Here is a 26,882-nt window from a genome sequence, read left to right as displayed (position 1 = left end):
CATTCCTTTTGAATCATTTATACTAGAAACGTTGGATAATACTTTCTATGGGGTAGTAATGAAAGACCCCTGCCACTTAGAGTTCAGGGGAGGGAGCCAACAAAAAGACCACAAAATAATGACATATTGAGTTACACTAGAAGGAATGAGCGGAAGACTGTAAAATTCAGTATGGAGACGGGGTTGGTATTTAGATAGGGTGGTCAAGAAGACTAACTAAGTGGGAGACGTTAAAATCAGGACTGAAAGGTGAGAAGGAGCCAGCCAAGTGTGTTTAATGGGAATAGCATTCTAGATAGAGCATGCCAGGGAGAGATTCTGACACAGCAGAGCACAGCATAACTGGAATTGGAAGAAGGCGCTCTGGTTGCTATGTGATGGTGTACCTTAGGGTGGTGCGCAGAAATGAGATTGAAGAGGTAAATGAGGAAAGACCATGACCGTCGTACCAAACGCTGGGTACCATCAACACTCCCTGACTCGAATTCACACAGACAACTGTGGCAACCGCTCCTCCCCACTCCTCCTATCCTGGACAACACCTTCCTCTGAAAAAGCTCATTCAGTATGGGAACACAGTAAAGAAAATGTGTTTTCTGTGGAGGGATCAGCTCCCAAGAAACAGAGATGAGAAGAGTCTAGGTGAAAATTGTCGAGATTTTTTTTTTTTTCTCAGCTCAGCAACCAGTAAGTCATTTCACCTTCCCTGGGGCAGAAGTTGCCTGGATTGTTGTCCTAACGGAATGGCCATAAAGTGAAAGGAAACCCCAGGAATGGGGAAGGAGCTTTGTGTTAACAGTTGTGTTGTCTTCCTCATCCATCTAGAAGTAATAACCTATCGTGTTATAAAGGTAAACTCTTTCCATGAAGCTGAACTTATTTCCACTGCTGGCAGCATCCAAAATGTGTGCTGTCATAAGGTGCACAAAGTAGAGATGCCCAATACATGATCACACTAGGCTTCAATACTATCACTTCAACATCCTAAGAAAATGAAATCCGTTGGCAAGAAGATCAGAACCAGTATCTTGATGAACCTGCTACTTACCTATAGGCAACCATGTGCTTTTAGAGTTTTCTCTGTATCTTAAGTGGATACTGTATGCTTACAAATGTGCAATTCGTGGCAAACTGAGGCACTCCTTTCTCTTTTCCTGGGAAAAATATTAAAACTCGTGGCATTATAGATCTTTAAACGTAAGAATTACCAATAAAAATTGATTTTATACATGTAGGTTATTCGTATGCAATGCTAGTAGTTGGTGGTTTTTATATAAGGAATGCCCTTCTCTCTCCAGGCCAAGAGCTGTTTCCTAAGAAGCGCTGCTTCCTAAGAAGCCTGGGTGGCCACCGTGCCCCACGTAGGCAGAGCCCGGGGGCCCTGGGCACAGTGCACTGAGTTTGCTGGCAGCCGGCCCACCTGAGGTCAGGAACAGCGTCCTGGGACTACACAACAATGGTGAGTGCCCGTGCGAGGCCAGGCGCTTTGATAGCCCTGTCTCCTGGAGAAACTTGTTTTCTGATTTCCCAGTCAGTCCTGTCATTCTTTGAGACATAACTTCTAAGGAACTGCCAAACATCTACCTTTTCTCTTTACACTTTTTTTTTTTTTTTGCACCCTGCCTATAGCCAGACTACTTCTGTAAATAAATGACATCTTGCTTTTTCTTTGTGCACAAGCATGCAGTGCCACACATGCCAACCCACAAGCAGAAAGAAAGAAATCGGACTATTTTGTAAGTCTTTAATCTCACCAGTGCGTTTCTTTCAACATCAGTTAGAAATAGCTATTATCAAGTGTCCAGCTGCCAGGAGTCTTTGAAATCCAGTAATTATTTATGAGAATTTTATAGAGAAGAGGTAGAAAACATAAAATAGCTTTGGTTCATAAAACAGGAAAGATAAATGTTGCCAGAAAAAAAAAATCTATAACAAGTGTGTAGTGGTCTATGTGAATGAGAATCTGTCGTACGCTAGTGAGATCGTTAAATGGAAATCAAGGCTATTTGCTGTGTTGATGAGCAGATCCTATACATCTACATAAAGCAGGTTTATTTCATAAGAGACGTATAAATCTAATTCTCAGTGTTAGAATGTTGTCGGGCACGCTGATGGATATATCATAAAGTAAAACTTTGATAAAGCTGCATCTTTCCCCTGTTTTTTCGGTGTCGTTATGGTCATTGTTAAAGTTTGTTGATATGGAATTTGGAAGTGGTTCTAAAGATAATTATACTTTTACTATCCACTTTATAAGCAAGAATTATAAAAAGAGAAGCGTAGAAATTTACTATTTGCTGCACCATATATCCTTTGAGTGCTCCACTCTTTGATGGTCTCTGACTATATTTAGAGAGAATATTGGCATATGATGCAGGCGAAGATTGAGAGCGGGGATTCGATAGAACATCTAAATGTCACAGGTGCTATTGGAATGCAAATGCACTTTTCTATACAGTTTATAGGTATTATATATAGCTAGAGTTCTACACCATATTTTTACACTTTGCTTTCTGACTTTGTCACCTATTACCTTTTCCGAAATTACTAGAAACTAAAAATACCCTCATGAAATCAAGAGCATGAATGCTCTGGCAAGTAAAGAGAGTGTAAGTTTTCTGCTGTCGTTAAGCTATAGGCTATATATCACTTTCCAATATTGCTTGTGGGTTGAACTGAACTAATTACGCGCTGTGAGGAATCTTCCTGACGTGGGACTCCCGGTCTGTCAACATGGGATAGATTTTACTTTGGAGATAAGTAATTTGGGTAATCTAATTATTTGAAGAAGGAAGGAGGATAAAAATGAGTAATAAAATTATAGAAAAATTATATTTCAGTAGCAGTTGAATTGAAAGTTAGAAAACACATGTAATTAATGAAGGGGTTCTTTTATTTGGTCTTTTAACCATAAAATCGAAGTCTTTAAATTTGTTCACTGACAGAACTCATCATTCAGTTTTGCAGAAATTAAAATTAAGAAACAATTTCCTTTCAGAGCAAAGTGAGACGGTTCCTGTTTCATTGAATACATTATATTAAATCGTATGAAAAAACCTGTCACTCGGGTCACCCTGCATATTTTTTTTTATTTTTTTAATGTTTTTTTATTTATTTTTGAGACAGAGAGAGACAGAGCACGAGCAGAGGAGGGGCAGAGAGAGAGGGAGACACAGAATCCGAAGTAGGCTTCAGGCTCTGAGCTGTCAGCACAGAGCCTGATGCGGGGCTCGAACTCATGAACCACGAGATCATGACCTGAGCCCAAGTCGGATGCTTAACCGACTGAGCCACCCAGGTGCCCCTACTCTACATATTTTTAAGCCAAATTGTTCATTGAGCTACTAACTAATATGTAGAGAAAATGCTATATTTAAATGATATCCTCATTTACTTACTGATACTACATTAATGGGTTGAAAACATGGCACTTAACATGGGCATTTTTTAAACCCTTGGAAGCCGTGAACGTCCAAACTGTGCTCTGTCTGATGACATCACCACAGCAGCATTGATACCAAAATGTGCATTTTTAGAAGTTCTCTAATTCATGAATACAATGGGTTCTATTCCTTATGATAGCATTTGTTTTTTTGGAGGTAGTTACCTGAGTAATATCCATTGCAAACGCTTTCAGAGTGATTTTGCAGAAATAAGACAAATTGTAAAGGGCTATACCTGCTTTCTTACTAGAAGATATTTGAAATATTGAAATATTGAATATTTGAAATATTGAAATATTTCAAATATTGAATATTTGAAATATTGAAATATTTCAAATATTACAGAAATATTTGAAAGAGAAAAAAAAAAAGCATCTGCCCCCTTCCCCCCTAACCATTTGATTGCCTTCTGGATCCTGGGAATTTGCTTTGCTTATCTGGGAGCTTGAGACTCCAACTCAGAATGTGACTTGACTTGTCCAGATGAAGCCATTTTCTCCTGCTCTCCTGGTATCGTTTAAATTTCTGTTGATATTTTCACAACATCCTTCAGTGGGAAGCGTAGAAAACACCAAAGTTCTATCTGTTAAATCTCCACGTGTAAGCCTGGATGCATTCATTATTCCAGAGCTGATGATTCCATAATATGTGGTGTCACTAAGGAGAATGAAAATCTCACTTTGGACTTGCCACCGCGATAATTTTCAGTTATAGGCTACAATTAATCTGAATAATGACAACAAAAGAAACACTTAAGAAATGTAATTTTCGTCTTTCGTTAAAGAAGTTTAATGTAAGCCACATTCTTCCACTCAACAAACATTTATGTGCCAGGGACTTTGTTGCAAGGTGTTGGGGATCATGAAATTCACACCTACAGTGTGCTATCATGACACGTTTTTCAGAGCGATGTACAAAATAAAGTGCAAAATTGTATCTCGGTTTACATGTAACAGGCAGGCCTGCCATTGTCAACGAAGAGAATGAGCTGCTGTGAGAGCAGACTTGGAGCTTAAGGTAGCATTGTAAGGAAGAGCGATGGAGGCAGCGGAAAGAGCAGGTACACAGTTCCTGAGTTGGGGCACTGTCTAGCATGCGTGTTGAGCTGAAAGGGACCCAGCGTCCTCAGAGCACAGGGAGTAGAGAGGACCTCCAAGATCCTACTGCTGCAATGAGTGAATGAAAGGTCACACAGCACCTTGTAGACCCCATTAAAGACATTTTATCTGTATTCTAAGGGTAATTAGAAGAGATAAGAGTTCTTTATTTGTTAATTATTTATCAAATATTTACTTATTTAGAGAGGGAGTATGTGCGCAAACACACACACACACACACACACACACACACACACACGCACACATGAGAGGAGGAGGGGCAGAGAGAAGGAGAGAGAGAATCCCAAGGAGACTCTGCACTGTCAGTGTAGAGCCTGTTGTGGAGCTCTGTCTCACAACCCATGAGATCATGACCTGAGCCAAAATCAAGAGTTAGACACCAAACAAACTGAGCCACCAAGGCACCCTGAGGTAAGATTTCTATTTTAAAAAATCATCACTCTGATTTATATGTGGAGAACAGAACAGACAGAGAAAGGAGAAGAGAGGATAAGGGAAGACCAATTTGGCAGATTTCACAGCACTTCAGGAAGGAAAGTGTGAAGGTATAAGGTCTAGGAGAAGGTGGAGACAAGGGCATGTTCGCAGCTGGTTCAGAAAGAGAGTACACCGGAGGGACTAGCGATGAGAAGAGCCAAAATGACTCGTGTGTTTCTGGCCAGAGAAACATACTGGTCTTTTTAATTTTTGTTATGTTTGGTTTGAAGTGGCTACAAAAGATCTAAAATGGATAGAGGGTATCTGTGGTTTTAGAGCTCAGAAATCTGGACAAAAGTTTGAATCTGGAGTCACTGGCTTTTACATGGCAATCGAAGTCATGGTAGAGAATGACATTGTTTGGAGAGAGATCATTGGGAGATAAAAGGGAAAGCCCCGGACAGAAAGAACTTGAAGGGCTTCAAGCTCCAGTGACTGGGTAGAGAAGGAACAACTGAGAAAGGAGACTGAGAAGAAATCAAGAATTACGAAAAACATACAAAGTGAGATCATTCTAGGAACCAAGGGAAGAAGAGAGTATTGTAGCAAAGTGCTAATAGGTCAGTAAGGTGAGCGTTATGAAGTATCTCCTTGAACTAAACAACAAGAATATCTTTAGTAGCCTTAGCAACAGAGTTTTGTTAGAGCAGTGACTCAAAATCCAAATTAAAGAAGGTAGTCGTGTGAATGGTCGAGGGAGAAATAGAATCAACAAATGCAGACAACTCTTTCCAAATTTGGCTATGAAGTTGAAAAGATGAATAGAAATGCATAAGGGGAAAGATGTGAAATGAACAGAGGCTTTTTGGTTTTTTTTTTAATGTTTATTTATTTATTTTGAGATGGCGGTCGGACAGAGGAAGAGGGAGACAGAAAATCCCAAATAGCTTCCCATACCTTCAGCACAGAGCCCAACTCAGGGCTCGATCTCACGAACCGGGAGATCATGACCTGAGCTGAAATCAAGAGTTAGATGTCCAAATGACTGAACCACGCCAGCACCCCCACGAGGTTTTTTTAATGATAGTGTAAAATTCTGGAGAAAATGGGCAGAGATGGGTCTCAGCAATCCAATGCAAAAGATGGTCTTGTAAAGAAAAAGGGGTCAGGCACCTGGGTGGCTCAGTCAATTAAGCATCTGACTTCAGCTCAGGTCATAATGTCATGGTTCGTGGATTCGAGCCCCACATCAGGCTCTGGGCTGACAGCTCAGAGCCTGAAGACTGCTTCAGATTCTGTGTCTCCCTCTTTGTCTGCCCCTCCCCTGCTCATGATCTATCTTTCTCTCTCCATCTCTCTCTCTCTCAAGAATAAATAAACATTAAAAAATAAAGGAAATGGGATATCATTCACGCTGTAGCACAAGAGAAAGAGGAAAGGGTGGAAGCTAATGCTGAAAGATTCTGTTGGTTTGGTGATGGTAGATTGAAGTACTTGCTGTAGGAAGGATGATCATGTTAAGAATATTAGGGAAAGATAGAGTCATGGGGTGGAGGGGAGTAGGGGTATTTGAAATAGTCATATTGAACAGAGAAGAAGAACCAGAGAAACGCAGTGGGCTTGTTCAGTGATGCTGAAACATTGTTGAGGTTGGTTACTATGACTTTTCAGGGAACTACATGACTTTTTCCAGCTCTCCAGCAGGAAAAGTCACATAGTCCAGGATGGAAGTTTCCAACTAGTGTGGAATGAAACAAAAGAGCATGAGGCTGCAAGATGGCGGTAAGAGAATAATCAATTTTGCAGGGCTATTGATACCAACCAGCAATGGAAATGAAACAAAGACCAGAAAACCTGGTGCTGTGTGACTGATGGAGTCACATAGCAGATGTAGTGAGAGTAACTGAGCCAACAGGGCAGATGGAGAGAAGTTTGTGGTGAGACAGAGGATGCTTGATTGGACATTTTGAAGTAGAGTTTCAGGTATAGATAAATATTCTAATTTTGACACTGAGAATGGGTGGCTGAGGCGGAGTGGATGAAAAGCTCCCTGAAAATGTGAGTACCAAGAGAGTAAGGGACCAGATCATGCCATCCAGTGATAGCAGTGATTGGGATGGGGAGACCCAGTTGCCCAAATCTTAAATTAATGAAGACTCTTATGCAGGGTTTAGCTGTCAACAGCAGAGGAAAGAGGTTAAGGGAGGCCTGAGTAGGTAACATAGATTCCAAGAGTAGTCTTCCCCCATGATGATAAAGGGGCGATGCCCTGTAAATGGTGCGGAGCAACAAGCAGATTACTCATCTTTCATAAACAATACCGTCCTTTCCTTATTCCGTATGTATCTGTCTATGCCGTGTGATTTGAGAGGAAACAGCAGCCTTCAGTCCAAACCCCGACGCCATTAGTCGCATAGTGGTGCCTCCATGCTTTATGAGTGTCAGGTCCTCACTCTCTCTCCTTGGCCAACACAGGACTGTTGGCCTGTTGGTCTTGTAAGACCGAGTCTTACAAGAGTTGCACAAGCGATTCTTGCACAAGAATCTTGCACAAGATTCTTCTTAATTAGGTACGCTAATTAACATCTCTGCACTTCAAATTCCTCATGTGTAAAATGGGGATAAAAATAAGAAGTGCCAATGTGGGATTGCAATGACTGATGGAAATACTGTGTATAAAATCAGCTGGCATTACTTGTCACATACAAAGTATTTAATAAATAGATACCAATGGAATTATTATCATTATCATTATCGTTAATCTATCATGCATCCCATTTACTAATATTTAAACTCAAATAATTTAAAAAGGTTTCCTGGAGTTAACTATGCTCCTCCTTTGCCTCCATGACATTACACATTTTGAAATACCCCCAAGGTCCCCCTTACTCTACATATGACTGGCACGTTCATCTTAAACCTGTTCCAGCCACAAATCTCTATTTCTTCTGGCCTAAAATGTATTTACCATCAACCTATCTGTAGTGGACAAGTCATATTATCAAATAAATCACGTATCCCAGGCATCTGAAACAAAACTTGCATCAGCAGGTGCAGGAGAAAAGCAGCCTGTTAATCTAAACTGAGTAGGAGAGTGAGGATTCTTTTCTTCATCCATTATAAGTGCTGTTTTCTGGTGCAGTTGACTATGAGAAAAGAAAATTTTGAGTTATAATAATCAATCTTAGAAATGATGAAAATTTTAACATCCCCCCCATCATGCCTGCTGAGCAGAGGTCTTAATCTGGCAATATTTCAAATATGATAAAAAGATGTTTGAGTAACATTCTTCAAGGGTTTATGAAACATTAAATCCTATAGAAACATATCTAAAATACCTAGTATTTCAAGGTGTAATAACTGGGTTATTATTTAAATGAATAACTTTCTAAAATGCATGTCTAACAGGAAAGCAATCATGTGAGCAATACTTCAATTAATAAATATAATATATTATATTATATATATAGTTAAATAATATCAGGTTGCTTACATATAGGTGATATTGGTGCTAAGTGATGGAAGAAAACATCATCTGTGACAAGGTATAATTAGCTTAGTCTTTCCGTATATATTCATTGCAATTTTTTTTAAAAAGTTTACAAAAAAACTCAAAAGTCAGAAAGTAGTGGATTCAACCTAATTTTTCATATTAGTGATGAGGCTGTCCTAACAAGAGAGTCAGGGGGAAGAGATTGTAGACTGGGGCATTCCCAACAATAGAAATCAAATAGAACGTGAGTTGTTAAACTGTTCTTATAATGACAAGGAGACAGACAGCTGGCATTCACTGAGCATTTCTCTGCTGAAAAATCTTATGGACACTAGTTATGGCATATCTCCTTTAATCATCATTCACTAACTATTGTCCCCATTTTCATATTATTAAAAAAAAAACGATACTAGGAAAGATTGACTTAGTAGAAAGCACAGCTCTTAAGTGACAGAGCTGGAGTCTGAATTCTGTCAGATGCCAAAGCCAGTATTCTGATCACTGACGTATGAACCCTCAATTTATCCTTGGATTGTCTAGAGAGCCTTGGACCGTTAACCTACTCATTGCAAGTTCTTACCCAATTTGTTCTGATCTTGACATAACACAGATAAGGCAGTTAAGAGTTTAAACCCAAGGAATGAACAAATGATTTATCGAGTCTTAGAAAAAGCAGCAGAACCTGCTAGAACAAATTTTGTCAAAATTTGTCATTTTCTCTCAGAAATTTTTAGACTGACAAAGCAGGATTCAGGACTCTAAGCTAATATAACAAAGCTCCTGTCATAATACACTTAAGAGCAGGATGCTTCGATGAGAGCTAGATGATGGAACAGATGGGTAATACTTGTGCTGAGGTTGTGTATTATCAGATAATTATATTGACAAATGAAGGTTATACATAGACTGTGGGAATTAGAGATTAAAAGTAGGGTTTTAAATGTGTAAAATGAATTCTTCAAAATTTCTTATCTAGAATATTTTAGAAAATATTTTGAATGAATAATGTGTTCGGAAATGTTTGGGATTTTACAGAATAGATTAAAAGGTTTTCATTGCAAGACTGCGTTCTGTGAATAATCAAGAAGTTTGATTCAGAATTATCCATAGAATTGTTAAGACAGTTTTAAAAGAAAGAATAAGAGATCTCTATAGCTCATCTCTTACATTGGGGTAATGGATTTATGGTTTGAACATTTAATAGAAAAATGATTTTCCAACTAATAGACAACATTAGTACAGGGATATTCTTCCTCTAGAGAAAGGCTTTAAAAAAGTTCCTCAATAACTTAATTGGTGATAAAACAGCACACAAAAAGAGGAAGTGAATTAAATCTAATAGGGAGAGTTTATTTAAAGTTTGCATTTTATAATAGAAAATGATTTCAAAATAGTGATCATGGCATTTCAAAATGATTTGTTTTCATTTTTAATTTCTAATATTGAATAGCATACAGAAAAGTAAATGTCAGTGGGCTAAGAGCTTAAACTTGGTGAAGTAATAATCCTATTGGTAAGCAGCTTATTATGAAAGATACAAGTCAAAAAAGGCAGAGCAAACACAGACGTCAATATGTTTTCCTCAAGTTTAGAATGATTATTTATTTTAGAAGTTTGAGTCAATTTCATTATTCTGTCTCCCTCTTGGTAGTCAATTTATTGTTTAGGGATCTCTCGATTAAACCCTGTCACTTCAGGGGAAGTTCAAGAGAATAGTGCATTATTGATATTACAGAAACAGTTGTTTCTGATCAATACATTTTGAACCACATACGGGTATATCTTTAAGGACATAATTCATCAAAAACAGGCTTACTGGGGCTCCTCATGCTATTTTCATTGATTTTCCCTTTCTAGGAAGACACAGTAGATACTCTATATATGACATAAGAGTTATCTTCAAAATAAAGAAGTCACTTGCTCAAAAAATGCTCAGTTACAAAGAAAAAGTATAAGGATTTTAAAGGAGACATAAAATTGAATTTAAGTTACTATTCTCACATTTTAATATCCTGTGCAGAAAATGTAATTGAATGACTTACATTTTTCTTAAAGATTACACATAAGGAATACCAAATTCGAGGTGTGAATTCCATTCTTGACTTACTGCATGAAATGGAGGTAGAAAATTACTTTTATTTAGTGTTCTTATTGCTACTGTATAGCTTTCTTTTAAATTTAGAATTAAGTATAAGTATACATCCTTTATGCTACGTGTGTTCTACGTGTTTGTTGGGGCAAATTTTAAAAGAACAATTTGAATTCAGTGTTAAATCTTCTAAATGAACTCCGTGTACAGCAAATAGTTGATTGATTAAGAGAATAATAGCCTTCTAATCTTGCAAATCTGCATTCTCATATATAATGCTAGCTTAAAATCAAGATTCCATATTCTTTTCAGTATGCACAGAGAATCTTATACGAAGGCTGAGGGAAAGCGACGTATCTTAAATTGTTTTCTGAGATAGAAAAGTACTGCTCAGTAGAAGTAGTGGGAAAGAACTGATTTTTAAGTGAGGCTTATTCACTTTTTAAAAAGCGATTTGTTTTTTGTTCTCTAAAATCCAGGTATCTTAAGCCACATTCTGCATTTTAACCCCAACATCTGCCCAAATAGTCCCTCTTCCTAATTTTTTCATTGATGGTGCAATCCATCATCATTGGAAGTTACTTGAGTGAAATGTCTTCCAGGATTGCCATTAAGAAATCCTATGTGTGAAAAAAAACAAGAACAAAAACAAAAAAGCTAGAGATGTATACACAGCTGCACGTGACACCTGACTCACATAGCCATTAAATGTCCAAACTGCCACTTTATAGGTTATCTGTCTCCTGGTCCAACCTTCATTTAGGGGTTCCCTGATCACCTTATCTCCCACTCTCCACCCAAAACCTCGTTAATCCAGTCAATCTGCTCATTGTTCTAGTGAATTACTTTCCATAAAGATTGTCTCCTTGTCATGTGCGTTGGTAATTCATTACTTTTTATTACCGAGAAATATTTCATTGCATGGATATATTTTATTTACCCATGCACACCAATGGAGGGACATTTAAGTTGTAATATTTTTTTTTTGAATAAAGATACTAATACTTAAGAACAGTGTATGGACATACACTTTGACTTCCCTTTGGTAAATACCTTGAAAGTGGGACTTCTGTGTCTTAGGGTAAATGTACATTTACTTTTAAGACATCAACAAGTGGTTTACCAAAGTGCTCATAGTACATTGCATTTGCATCAGCAATAAGAGAATGAGTTGTACCACATTTCCACCAAAACACGGTGTTGTCCGTCCTTTTAATTTTAGTCACGGTGGGGTTATGTAGTGGTATCTCATTGTGGTTTTAATTTGCATATTCCTAATGACTAATGACATTGAATATTTTTATGTGCTTATTGGCTATTGGGATATTTTCTCTTATAAAGTATCTCAATGGGGACACCTGGCTGGCTCAGTTGGTAGCACATGTGTCTCAGGTTTGTGAGTTCGAGCCCCATGTTGGGTGTAGAGATCATTTACAAATAAAATCTTTTAAAAAAATGCATCTATCTGATCAAATGTTCTGCCCATTTAAATAGATAGTTACTTATCTTCTTATTGAGTACTTCATGTACTCTGAATAAATCTTTTTTCAGATATATGTTCTGTGAATATCTTCTCCAGTCATGACTATCCTTTCCATTTTCCTAGTCTTTCATGTCTTCTGAAGAAAACATGTTTAAATTTTGATTAAGTAGAGTTTATTAATTTTTGGGGGGGCTTTTAAGATTTGGGCTTTTTATATCCTATTTAAGAAATCTTTGTGTCATCTAAAGTGACAAATGTTTTCACCTACATTTTCTCTGAGAAATTACATCATTTTGGTTTTTATATTCAGATCTGATTTATATCTGTTTTTCAATACGACATCCAATTGTTCCTCCACCATGAGTTCAAAAGTCATTTTTTCCTCACTGAATTCCCTGGAACTCTGTCCAAAACCAATTGGCTATATAAGAATGTGTCTATTTATAGACTGATTTGTTCTATCAATCTTTATGCCAGTACCACATACTGTCCTAATTACTGTAGCTTTATAGTAAGTCTTCAAATATGGTAAATCTTTTTTTCCTTTTTGAAAATTATTTTCGCTACTCTTGTTCCTTTGCATTGCCATGTATATATCACAGCCTTTTAAACTTGAAAACCTGCTCAAAGTTTGATTAGAGTTGCATTGAAAATATAAATCAATCTTGGGGGAATTGAACTCTTATCAAGATTCAGTCTCCTAATCGCTTCTCATTTATTTTGGTCTTGTATTCAGCAATATTTTGTAGTTCTCAGTGTAAAGACCGCACACATTTTTTAAAAAATTTATCTCTACATATTTCATTATATTGATGCTATTTTAAATGGCATCTGTTATAAATTTTTATTTTCCAGTTCTTTGTTTCTCATACTTAGAAGTACAATTGATATTTGTATTTTGTTACTGTATTCTGTTACATTACAAAACTCATTTATCAGTTTTAGGAATTATTTTGTATATTCCATAGTATAATTGAAAAATCATTTCACCTGTGAATAAAGGCAGTTTTGTTTATTGTCTCCAATTTATGATCTCCAGTATAAATCTGAACAGAGAACCATGCCTTGTTACTGATCTTAGGGATGAAGCATTCAGGCTTTCACCAGTAATATGATTTTCCCGTAGGTTTGTTATAAACAGTATATATCTGTGTGTTGCCTTTTTATATAGTCTAGCAATCTCTGTCTTTTAGTTGGAGTCTACTTTTATTTCTATATTGATAGTTTATAAAATATGTATTTATACATATGTATATGTATATTTATACATATGTATGTATATGTATATATATCATTAATTGAAATGATTTGGTGAAAAGTTCCCAATTTCCTATATATTTCCACTTGGCCAGATGTTGTTTTCATCTTTTTCCTGCCTTAATTTAGATTAAAGGAATATTTTTAGTATTCCATTATATCTTTATTGTGGGTTTATTAGCTCCATTTTTTTTTAAGTGGTTGCTTTAGGGCTTACAGTACACCTTTAAGTTATGACAGACGACTTTTCAGTAGCATCCTGCCACTTTACTTGTCGGGTGAGAAATTTGCAACATTATATACCTTCATTTCTTCTCTCTTATCTTTTGTGCTAATGTTATCATATATTTTACTTTTGTGTATTATCAATTCCACAATACGCCATTACAGTGTTTTATTTTAAAGGGTTAACTATCTTGTAAAATGATTAAAATAAAGAAAAATAATCGCTACTTACTCAAATACCATGTTCATAGGTTTTCATCTATCTCTGAACATCCAAATTTCTGTCTTTTATAGTTTTCCTTGTTTGATAAGCATCTTTTGCTATAATTTGCAGTGCATATCTGCTGATGATGAATTCTCTCAGATTTTGTTTATCTGACAAAAGGCCTTATTTTATTCGTGTTTGAGAAATATTCTCACTAAATATAGAACTCTCTGTTGACTTTTTTCTTGTAATTTAAAGATGCTGCTTCTCTTTTTGACTGTCATTACATTTCTGTTACAGTCTATTACCATTCTTCCTCTACACCTGTTGTATCTTTTTTCCCCTGCCTTCTTTTAAGCTTTTTCTTTTTATCATTGTTATTTAGCAGTTTGGTTTTACTGTTCCTTGATGTGGTCTTATTTGCATTTATTCTGTTTGAAATTTATTGAGCTTCTTTGGTTTGAGGGATTATGGTTTTCTTCAAATTTGGAAAAAAGTTAGCCATAATTTCTTCAGAGTTTTGTGTGTCCAGCTCCTTCTTTTCTAGAACCCTCTTACACTTATATGAAATAGTTTGAGGTTTCTCCACAAGTAATTGGCGCTCTGTTGATTTTGTTTTCCTCTGCCTTCTTTACCCACTTTGTTTGGATTATTTCTCTAGCTGTGTTTTTAGGGTCAGTAATCTTTCTTCTATTTTTTTTTTTTCTTTCTTCTATTTTTTACATTACACTTATCCAGTTTACTTTTCACTTCAGATATTTTATCTTTAGAAGTTTCATTTCAATTCCTTTTTCATGATTTTCCTATTTCTCCTCATTGTGTTAGTATTTTTCTCAACATTCCTAAATTTATGGAGCATTTTTACAGTGGCTGCTTTAATGCTCATTCCTGAAAACCCCATCTTCTTTCATCCAAATCTGTTCGTTCAGTTGCTCGGTTTCTCTCCTAGTTATGACTCATGTTTTGCTGGTTTTTTTTGCACGTCTACTCATTTTGGATTAGATGGTAGACATCATCACATTTTTTGATTCTGGATTTTGTTTCATTCTTTACAACAAAAGTATTGGATCTTGTTCTAACATACATTTAGGTTACTTGGATTTAGTTTGATCCTTCCTATATTTGCTTTTAAATTTTAAGACTTGTTAGGAGACACCTGTGTGACTCAGTTGGTTGAGTATTTGACTTTTGATTTTGGCTCAGGTCATGATCCCAAGGTTGTGGGATTGAGCCCCATATCAGGCTTCATGTTCAACTTGGGATTGTCTTTCTCTCTCCCTCTGCCCCTCTCCCCCTTCTATGCCCTCTTTCTCTCTCTCTCTAAAAAACTTAAAATTAAAATAAAAAAAAAGATCTCTTAGGCTCTAGAGCAACTTTAGGACTATTGAAGTCTCAATATTTAAAATGATACTTGATATGAGAAATCTATAAACATGTCCATATATTATGATGACATTCCATTCTAGCTGATGGTGACACAGGCATCTCTTAACCCTGAGTAATCTCTGGGACTTTCCAGTGATGGTACTGCTTCTTTTCAGTAGTTCTTCCCCCAGCATTGGGTCGTTTCTTCTTATGCATGGACAGATGAAAAGTTCAAGGGAGTAGGACCCATCTGCAGATATCCAGAGTTCTCTGCAACACTGTGCCCCGTTTGTGTTAGCTGCCTTGGACTCTCTGAACTCGGTTCTTTATCTCGTCTCCTCAGTGAGATGGCTGGGCTCTTTTTGGATTCCTCCTTCTGTGCCATGGCTAGGAATGTGCTTCCAGGTTGTGAATTGGGACAGTCTTGAGGCTCAACTCATTATTTGTTTCAGGGATCAGAATCCTATGCTTCCCATCATCCGATGTCTGCAAACTATTGTTTCAAGTATCATATCCAGTTTTATCATTGTTTAAGACAGGATGGGTATATCTGGTTCATATTACTCAAACATTCACGGAAACAGAAAGTTTTCCTTTTTTTTTTCTTTTCCTTATTCTCTTTCTTTCTTTCTTTCTTTCTTTCTTCCCTTTCATCCTTCCATCCTTCCTTATTTCCTTCTTTCTTCCTTCCAATATATTTAATGTATCATTCTCACTGGAAAACTACCACCAACCCCACTTTTTCAACCTGAGTCAATTTCCTACTGAGCACATCTCCATTCAGAGTGATCTCATTAATTATGATACATATTTTACATTGCATATTAAGTGTTGGCTTCCTTTTCTGACTTACAAAATGGTCACCTTTGAGTGTAGGGACTGGATTTTATTCATTTTCATTTCCTCAGTACAAACACTTCACCTGTATTAGATTAAATCAATCAAACTTACTACTCACTTACTTACTACCCACTTGCCCCTAGCCTTTTCCTTATGCGGTTTCTTCTGGATAGACTCTCCTCTCCCACCACCCTACCTACCAAAATCCTGTGCTCTTAAGATACACATCAATTTTCATATCTTCCTTGATGCTTTTTCTGATTTCTAACTCATTGGAAGTTTGTTTGTACTTGTCATGTTTCCTATTTAATCTTTTCTCTTCAGTTATAGTCTATCAATTTCTGTCTATTCCAAAGTATTCTGTGTATTTCTTATTTTAGGACTATTTCATATTTGATGACATTATTCTATGTCTACATTAATCTTACCCACAACCCCTCATTCAACTAGGTTTTTTTTTTTTTTTCCCTCTCTTTTTAGGATAGAAACAATGTATTTCTTTTCTTTTGGAGCTACACTAAAAACAGTGGGCATTCAATAAGTATTTGTTTAATCCAAAATGGAAATAATTAAAGATTTGGGTTATAGTTGTTAGTAGGAAATATTTTTATCTAACAGCTTTATGGGTACAGTTCACATATAAAATTCACCTTTTTAAAGTGTACAGTTCAGCAGTTTCTGGTATGTTCACAGGGTCGTGCAACTGTCTATCATCTCTGTCAAAATTTAAATACATTTTTATCACTCCCCCATCCCCCCAAAACCCCAATGTTTTTAGCAGTTACTCTTTATCTTCCCTCTCCCTCGTTCCTGGGACACATACTTTATTGCTTCTGGAGTCTACTTTCTGTTTCTGGATTTGCCTGTTCTGCATAGTTCTTATAATGGCAATCACAGAATAGGTGTCTTTCTGTGACTGACTTCTTTCACTTGGCATATGTTTTCAAAGTTCATCCATGTTGTAACACATATTCGTACTTAATTCCTTTTGAAGGCCAAATAATATTCCATTGTGTGACTGTACCCCAGTTTGTTTATCCATTCATTATTTAATGAACATTTGGATTGTTCATACTTTTTGGTTATTATTAAGAAATGCTACAGGGAACATTTGTATATAAGGTTTTTGTGCGAACATGTTTTCATTTCTCTTAAGTATATGTCTAAGAGTAGAATCACTGGGTCCTATGGCAACTCATCGTGTCACATTTTAAAAACTGTCAAAATGTTTTCAAAAATACTTGTGTAATTTTAGGGGCGCCTGGCTGGCTCAGTCGGTTGAGCATCCAACTTCGGCTCGGGTCATGATCTTGTGGTTCGTGAGTTCGAGCCCCGCGTCGGGCTCTGTGCTCAGAGACTTGAGCCTGCTTTGGATTCTGTGTCTCCCTCTCTCTCTACCCCTCCCCAGCTCGTGCTCTGTCCCTCTCTGTCTCAAAAAGAAATAAACATAAAAAAATATATACATACTTGTGTAAATTTACTATCGACCAGCAATGTACAAGCGTTCTAGTTTCTTCACATTGTCACCAATACTTGTAATGATTTACCTTTTTTATTGTAGCAAATTCTAGTATGTTTGAAATGGTATCTAATTGTTGGCTTGATTTACATTTTCCTTATGACTATTGGTCTTGAGCATTTTTTTCATGTGCTTATTGGCCAGCTACATATCTTTTGAGAAAATTCTATTCATAATCACTACCTAATTGTTAATTTATTCTTTTTTCTGTTTGTTGTTGATTTGTAAGAGTTATTTATATGTGCTGAATAAAATTCCCTTATGAAATATATGATTTGCAAAGATTTCTGTCATTCTAGGGACTGTCATCGCATTTTCTTGATGGCTTTCTTTGATACAGAAATGTTTTTAAGTTTTAAAAATTTTAATCTATTATTTTTGTTACTTGGGCTTTTGCATTCATATCTAAGAAATCATTGTCTGACCCAAACAAATATTCTCCTATGCTTTCTTTTTCTCTTTTTAATGTTTATCCTGAGAGACAGAGAGCAAGTGTGAGCAAGGGAGGGGCAGAGAGAGAGAGAGAGAGAGAAAGAGAGGGAAAATCCCAAGCAGACTTTACAGTAGGGCTCAATCTCACGAACTATGAAATAATGACCTGAGCTAAAATCAAGAGTCGGATACTTGGTTGACTGAGCCACCCAGGTGCCCCATCGCCTATGTTTTCTTCTAAAAGTTTTACAGTTTTAACCCTTAAATTTTTGACTATGATCCAGTTTGAGGTGATTTTTGTATATGGTTTGAATCAGGGTTAAACCTTTTTTTTAAAGATAGATTTTTCAAAAGATATAGAAATTTTGTAACCATGTTTTTTTAATTTTTATTTTCTATTATGATGTTCTTTAATAGGATCAATACATAGATGTGTTAAAAGAAAAAAATTGAGCAAAAAGTTGTTGAACTCACATATTTATTACAACTTCTGTATTTTTTAAATTTATATTGGACTGAATAATACATTTGTCAGAGTGATCAACTCAGCAGTTTGTTGCGTCGGATTTTGCTTAAGAGCAAAGAGTGCTTCTACTTAGAAACTGTATTCTTATCAATTTTCCTTACACTCCATTCTTCTAAAAATACATCATCCCAAAATGATAGTTGGATGAAAGCAAAACCTTTTGAAATGAGTAATTTTAGAATTATACAAATATATAGAAATATTTATATAAATGTTATATTTCTTTTCTAGCAGGATTCTAGTTGCTGTAAAAATTACACTTTAAAAAGTAAGATGGGGTGCCTGGGTGGCTCACTGGGTTGAGCGTCTGACTCTTGATTTTGGTTCAGGTCATGACCTTATGGTTTATGAGATTGAGCCCCAGCATCAGGCTCTGCACTGAGAGCCCGGAGCCTGCTTGGGATTCTCTCTCTTCCTCTCTTTCTGCCCCTCCCCCACTCATGTGTGAGCTCCCTCTCTCTCTCTTAAAATAAGTAAATAAACTTTAAACTAAAAATAGTAAAAAGATGTTACAGGAATGTAATTTAAAAGGTCAGCAGGGTTGACAAACCCACAGCCTCAGAAGAGTTCTTCAGGCTCACTTCCCTCCACGATTTCAATGTGGCACTGGCAGTGAGCACCACAGAGAGGAGAGGTCAGATAAGGAAATTACGAGAGACGTGCACATCACATTACAGAGCGAAAGACGAGGCCACCAAAGACGGCCATAACCCCTTCTAGAATGCCTAATTCTGAAACTCCTCACTGGACTCCACACTGCACCTTCAGACGGTGAATCAGATGCAGCCTACACGCCATGGCTCATTCCAGCAATCACACTCCTGACACCCACGTCACCATGTGGGACGACTGTGTTCATGGGAGGAAGGCCGTGTCTGGTGGGGTTTAAGGGCGGCGTTGCTGTAAGGAATGATGTGATCGCGTCATGCTGTGTGAGCTGCCCACACTTTTCAGAAACGGATTGTGTGTCTGCAATTTATTCTTTGAGAATCCATTATTAAAATACAAGAAATTCTTGGAAAGGTAGAAGGAAGAACACATCACAGTCAGCTTGTAATAACTATTTAGACCATTTAAAGTCACTCAGCTTGTTCTATATTAGAAAAACAAGCCCTCTACAATTATGTAGTTTGTACATTTTGTATGGCGTTGTGATTTCATACTAGAGACATAACATGTTATTATATATTTTAATATTGATGTTTAGGAGAACGCTTGTTCAAAATGTGAAATACTGGCCCCATACATACACATATTGAAGGAAAATATTCCTCTCAAATTTCTGTCCAGTTTTTTCTTACAAAAGTCTTGATCATATTAGCACAATATTTTTATGTTATCCAAGCCTTTTAAGAAGTACCCCTGACTCATTTTGTAGATCTTCCTCGCTCCTTGTCTCAAAATTTGTCATTGGTGCTCTTTCTAGGGGAAAAAAATACATTTCTTTTTTATTTTAATTAATTTTTGACACATTCATAGTTTTTTCTCTAGTCCATTTTATGTAAAAACTCTGAACTTATTCTTTGTGACAAATGGAAACTGAGTAACAGTTTTATGAATACAGATTTACATTATCATCTTATTCAAGGTGTAAGTTGCTTAGATCACAAATGCAGTATGATATATATCTGATTATTCCACGGACTATCTCCTTTCAGTGGATAAAAAAAAAAATTAAAAGGGCAATGAAAAATAGTTAAACTGAGTTAAAAAATACTCCAGATTGCAAAGTTCCTTTAAAGAAGTAAGTGTGGATAAGGGAAGGATAAAGGAAATGAGTGTAAAGTGACACGGGGAAAGTGTAAATCCAGGATCTGAAACAAAGGGAACAGAGGGGAATAGCGAGAAATAAAAGAAGTTAAAGATTCACTGCTATTGATAACATTTTTTTGAATGTTTATGACACAGGGATTTTTTTTTCATTTTAAACAAAGAAAAGTCAGCGATCTCTGTGTTATTGGATGACAATAACACTTATTTTCAGTACTTTCATCATGTTCAAGAAAAAAGATTGATCCTACATTATGTATTTTAAAGATTTTCCAGGCTAAATAATTTAGAATTTACAGCCAACAACATTATTCGATTCCATTTCAAGTAACATCATTAAATTTATTCAACCCAATATAATGTGAAATCTAAAAAATCACATACACAAAGGCAAAGTATTTCCTTAGTTAGACCACGGGTTTGATTTCCTTCTTTTCTCATTTACATCTTATCTCTATTTATTGCAAATGTGCTTAAATTGTATTTTACATAGGAAAGGACAAACATAGAGTGGTTTCTATTTCTGTATGCATCCTCCCCAGATGGGAATCCCAGTCAACTTAAGCCACAACTGATCATGCATGTTCGGCCACCATCTGCATAGTACTCTTAAACCCCTTCATCTTCAATTCTCTTGCTTCCTTTTGCAACTACGTTTATGTAGTATAACACATTAGTGCTGGAGTTTTTCTCCAACTAGTTTGCCTAGGATCTATAGCGGGAAAATGAAATCTTAGATCTGTTTCTCACTCTACATCGCTGCCAAGTCCTTGATGTGGATGCCTGTCTTTTTATCATTCCAACCTAAATTTCAACTTTTTATAAGTGTTTGAGTTTTGCCAGCATTTTGCCTTTGCACTCACTGATTTAACATGCTTTTCACATGATATCCTCAGCTTTCCTTACAAATACAGCTTTTGGAAATGTCACTACATTTTACTAACTTCTTTTGATTCCAATGGACCCATTTGCCTCCTCTATGTAAATTTGCCTTTTGCTTCCTTGTGGTGTATCAGTTTGTAAATCTAACATGTCAGGTTGGATGTCAGAATATTTTTTGGTACATATATGCATTAATCACTATCCTTGTAAAATTGATAAATGATTGATCTACAGGTGTTAGATGTAAATATCTAGTATAAAATGTTTAAACGTTATTTGTTTTTAGTCAAGTGGCCCTCAATTGTCCCGCAAAAATTCTTCATTGGTTTGCTCTAGGTGTTTCATAAATTTTGATTTGTAGTGATGCAATGTTATAATTACTGGCATAGTAGTACAATATAATCTTGCTTCTCTTTGAACTGAAATATATTACAGTACACCCTCGTATTCAGATTTACTCAATCCTTTCTGTTTTCTTCCTTTCCTTACACAATATGACTTGTGATTACTTCCACTGTTATAAATTATCACGGCAATTAGGAAACAATGACCTAACTTTGGCTCAAATGTCTTATAACGCTGTTTGGAAAGAAATGTAGCTGCTTTGCAGTCAGTCAACTTTGAAGAGATTTATTCATTAAAATTGCGTTTTGTTCTTAGAAATTGGGTCTAGACATAGTTTTGAATAGCATTAGAGTTAAGTAAGCAAGCCATGGTTCACTGCCAGAACAGTAAAGCTGACAGAAAAGTTATAAGTCATTCCTAAATGTCTGTAGTCTTACATGAAGGTAACGGAATACCACTTCCAGAAAATTGTTGCGAACAGTTAAGTGAAAAATGAATTTTCCGGTCCTTTTTCTGTCGATTTAAAATAATAACTTATATACTTTCCTTAAACTGTATTCTCACCCAAAAATGAACAAGTTGATAAAATTAGACTTTATTAAATTGTTATCCTTGGAACGTGCTATCTTTACACTTATACTCTTAAAACACTACTTAATTATAACCTCAGAGTCATTTTATGCACATATACGCAAGAAAATAGCAGAACCTCCATGATGTCTTATTATTAAGTCCAATTATTATGCACAGCATGCTGTATTACTCCAGTAGATATGATTCATCTCAGGACATAGCACATGGGATAATGAAATGTTTTCCTTCCCAACGTGTTACTGTGGCTCCTTTATGCCAATTCATGGTGCAAGATTTACTAATTGAGAAAAATGAAAGGTAGCTTCAACAATGAAAGAATATCAAAATTATTTAAAATGCATTCTTTACCAATGTATTAAATAAATTATTTCAAGATCAAGTCAGGGATTTTAAATCATATAATAAATTACCTTAAACAGAGAAAATATTTTAACATATATTTGGTCATTTTCAGTTTGCTGAGTCTTTGTAGAGCAATAATTTTGAGGAAAAGCTACACTTAGGTGCTTTTTTCAAAGCTCTTTTTTAAAAAAATTTTCTTCAGCCTTTATACACACACGGATATATCTGTATCTACATCTATATCTATACCATCTAAAGTGGAGTATTTGCTTAATACCACATACTTACTTCATGGTAACCTGTTTCACTTGTACTCTAGTCCTGTCTGTGTGGAAGGGAAGCCGGGTGTTGAAATAGACCGTTAGAAGATTGCTCTGTCAGTCAATGACACATTTCCAAAATAACGTGTTCCCTAAATCATATCACTCCTAGAGAGGATCACACGGCGATGGGAGCCTCCTGAAGTATTTCTGCCTCCAGATTTCCATTTCAGTTTTAGGTACCAAGTATTTCCTCTTTCAAAGAGCTTGGATTTAAACCTGTTTAGCCTTGTTCCCTTTGGAGATCTCTCAAAATAAACCAGCCCATAGTAATAGGATTTGTTCAAAGTATTTGCTGTTGCCACTTTTTGTTCATCTTTAAATGATTGTAATGATTGGCTTAGAAAACCAGATTCCAGCACCAGCATATATATGAAACAGGCTTATGCAGTAGCACTGTTAGAGGTCGTAAGGTGCAGCGTTCTATCAAACACCAGTAATTTTACCTCCTTGATATGAAATAACTAATTTATTTTCCCCAGTTATTAACATGTCTTTGACTTATTTGACATGTTTTTCATTTACCACAGAATTTGCTTAGTTTTTTTGTTTGTTTTGAGTGTTTTTTTTTTTTAATTAGACATAATTTTTGAAAAGTCCCTTTATCACTGGCTACTGAGAACTAAGGTGTTGCATATTGATTTTTCAAAGTGTCCAGTCCTTGACTGGCATGAAAAGTTGCCTTATTGGCTTCCGTATTGTTATTATTTTATTTTATTTTATTTTATTTTTGAAAGAGAGACAGAAAGAGCATGAGTACAGGAGAGCCAGAGAGACAGGAGACAGATAGAATATCCCAAGCAGGCTGTGCTGGGGCACTGCACAGAGCCCAATGCAGGACTCAAACTCCAAAACCATTAGATCATGACCTGAGCTGAAATCAAGAGTCAGACACTTAACTGACCGAGCCATGCAGGCATCCTCCATATTGTTCGTTGTAAGAGCCCTTTAAGCAGAGCATCTTATTTAAAAAATATTAATACAAATTTTATCCGAACTAAGAAAATGAGAGTCTAAGTTTACCAACCATAATTGAAGTACAAAAGTTTAGGTAATACAGGGTGCCAGTGGAGATAAATGGATAATTCAGATCTCAAATCCTACATCCACTTGCTTAGAAATTATCGCATTTCCCGATGTTATTATTATCATTGTCAACAACATTATTATTTTAGTATTTCACTTAGACCATTACTTTACACATATCTTTGCAAAGATTCAGGAACTGGAATCACTCACCCTTCCACTGGACCCAGTAGTGGTAGGGGCTGCTGTGCTGGGTATCTCCACGCAGCTCTGTTGTGATTAATACAAACAAAGAAAGAAAGAAAGGAGCCAACAAAGCTGTGGATTCGGTTGGTAAAAACCTGGATTCAAGCCTTAGATGCAAGTGTTAAGTCCCTAACCTCACCCAGCGTCAAGCATATATGGAGGGCGGTGCCCTCTAAGCCCAAAATGATTTTGGATTTTTGAGGCTGTTGGCCACCTGCCCAGGCATCTGTCCAAAAGTCTGATATGCACAGGGGTTGGCTTATTTTTCCTTTGTCATTGATTTATAAGAGGAGGTGAGAGGCTGTTGGACATGTGCTTGAGGAAGATGAGGGTGGAAATGAGAACAAAAGGCATATAATAGGATGGTAGTATTCAGGCAGAAGGTGAAACGGCCCTTCGTACAAGCAACTCAAGTGACTGGAGAACTTGGGGTCCTGGAGGCAAAGTATGACATGCATGGGAAAGAGATTTGCTCTTTTGTTCAACAGAGGGCATAAAGTCAGTTGGACAGGGTACAGTTCAGGAATGGGGGAGCCCCGAAGGGCGCCCCCACCACAGAGCCTATTTGCAGACACGTCCTTGGGTGAGGAGGCCAGAAGAGATGCTCATGAGGGGACAGTTCCTGACACACAGGTGAGATGATCTTCGGAGGTTGGGGGAAGGGCCAGATAATCCTCTAGACACGAGGGTGGGGTGGTGAACATATGTTCTTGTTCTTGAACTTATTTGGGGTAGAGGAGTTGTTTTTGTTAAATTATGTTTTGAGTAGTCGTGCAGCATAATTGTTCAAAGCATTGGGGCCTGGATCCAGCCTGCCTGGCTTCAGTCTGGGTTCTTATGGCTACTGTGTGTGTATATACTGGGAAGTTTACCTGTGCTTTCTGTGCCTCTGTGTAATAGTACCTACTTCTGTAGACGCGTGAGAATTAGATGAGCCAATACATTTTAGAACAGTACCTCTGTGAACCCTGGTCATAATAGTAGAGATAGTTTTGCGTTAGGCTGATCTAGATATAATTTTGCTTAACCCTCTTTGTAATAGACATGCCCATATCAGCTGCAAAATTTAACAGGCTGGTACCAAGAATTCAGTAATAGGATAAACAATGTTTTAATGAAACCGTTTCTAAAAATCAAAATTAATGCAAAAAAATCTGTAATGGACAAAATATTAAAATTTCAGATGAAGGCAAGGATCCATCCATCAGCTTATTTGTGGAGATGAACTTGTCACCGCTACAGATCAGGCTGAGGCCATTGTTATGTAGCCAAGCCATCATTCTTGACTAGGTTTTGGACGATCGTGGCTAAGATTCACTAATGACACAAGGCACACCTACTGGTTGCTCATTTTCAACTTACCTTTCTTACCATTTAGCCATTTAATCCAACTGTAGTTATATAATTATGTGTATATATGCAAATACACACACACACACACACACACATATATACATGCACGTATATATCACTCGACTATTGTGATAGTTTCAATTTTTAAAAAATTCAGCTTAAAATACAATTCCATTTTTGAAATACTGTTTTTAAAATATTGTGATAAGTTCAATTTTTTTAAAACAATTTTGCCAGTTAATACAGACACACCATGAAAGATGAGAAAGTAATTCTAAGAAATACACCAAATAGTTTTAATCATCTATCCTTTGAATATCTGTTGAGTTGCTATGCTATGTCAGATCCCAAATATGATAATGAAAGTTTCGATATTTCTGCCCAGTGATTTTTTAACTTTTTTCCTTACGTGGAAATCCAATGTACAAAGCAGATAAATTTTCAGTTGCTCTGGTTGAGTTGGACACAGCGTATCCCCTGCCCGTTGCCTCATTCACATCGCCCTCCACCTAGCTCCTTGGCCGTTAAAGAGACTCTAGACTCCAAGGTTAGAAAAACAGTTGTAAGCAAGTAATTGTGCAATAAATATCTTAAAATGAATAACAGTGTAGTCCTCAAAAGACAGGGGAAATGCAATTACCTCAGAAATATTTTGTCAGAGAATATAATGATTATTATAGAAATATAATTTGTGTAGCAAAGGCTAATCTAGTCTCTGGGGATTTTTCACTGAATAAGGTACCTGTTCACATCTGAATAACTTCTAATACCAGTGAATTGCAGCCTCTATTCCCCCTTTGGCAGAGGCTTAAGAAGTTTTGTTTAGTGTCTTTATTGGGGCCTGTGTAGACCGTCAGGTTGTAACATAACAAAGTCATGCAAATGAATTCTCTCTCTCTGCATTTATTAGCTGGCACTCATCCACGTGAAAACACTGTGAAAAAAAGAACAGAGTTCTGGAGGTTTTATTGAGCAATTGCTGTTAATTGACCGAAAGTGTGAAAATCAAGAATCCCTAAAAATGTTCCTTTTCCTCTCTGGAGACAGTGAAGATGTCTATAGAATATTTTTGCCTCTGTGGCATGCTTGAGATGTGAGACACATTAACAATGAGAAGGGCTTCAGGTCAAAATCACTCTGCATCATAGATGCCATTATCTGCTGATTTAGCTGAGCTGAAAACTGCTGAAAAATAATCCTTTTTTGTGCCCTTGTCAGTGGCTTCAGCCTAGAGTTAGAAAACCAGCTCTACCTGAGTCAGATAATCATTACAAAATGAATTTTGTCCCTGACTCAATGGAAGTAATTGGGGGAAAATATTTGATAGGCAAGAGGGAGATTATCTTAAGTTAAAGCTTTCTAGTACATAAAAAAGGACTAAGTGCGGCTGATAATTGAGCCAGCGCTGGCATAGGCAAATTATCCTTCAAAGCGAATGTAGGTGATCACTTAAAATGTATTTCCGCCCCCCAAACCTTGACGTTCTCCTTTTCCTGGACTCTGGCAAGGGGCATCTGGTTCATCCCAGCCGCGGCCTCCGCTTGCAGCTGAGCTGAGATGATTACCGGCGGGTGGTGAGCTTCCAGCCGGGA

General features: G+C 36.7%; 1 long non-coding RNA gene across 2 annotated transcripts in view; it reads left to right on the top strand.

Moving 5' to 3' along the window:
• The window catches only part of LOC132691500 (uncharacterized), a 1,565,096-nt gene that overhangs the window by 1,270,857 nt on the left and 267,357 nt on the right, over positions 1-26,882 (top strand). For both annotated transcript variants that reach the window (XR_013554851.2, XR_013554850.2), the window contains one exon: positions 1,299-1,459. This is a non-coding gene — a long non-coding RNA (uncharacterized LOC132691500). The remainder of the gene's footprint in view (positions 1-1,298; positions 1,460-26,882) is intronic.

Source organism: Panthera onca, chromosome B1 (assembly GCF_046562875.1).
Source record: "Panthera onca isolate mPanOnc1 chromosome B1, mPanOnc1 haplotype 2, whole genome shotgun sequence".
NCBI classification, from domain to species: Eukaryota; Metazoa; Chordata; class Mammalia; order Carnivora; family Felidae; genus Panthera; species Panthera onca.
Note: the sequence above shows the minus strand (reverse complement) of the source record. Positions and strands in the feature narration are given on the sequence as shown.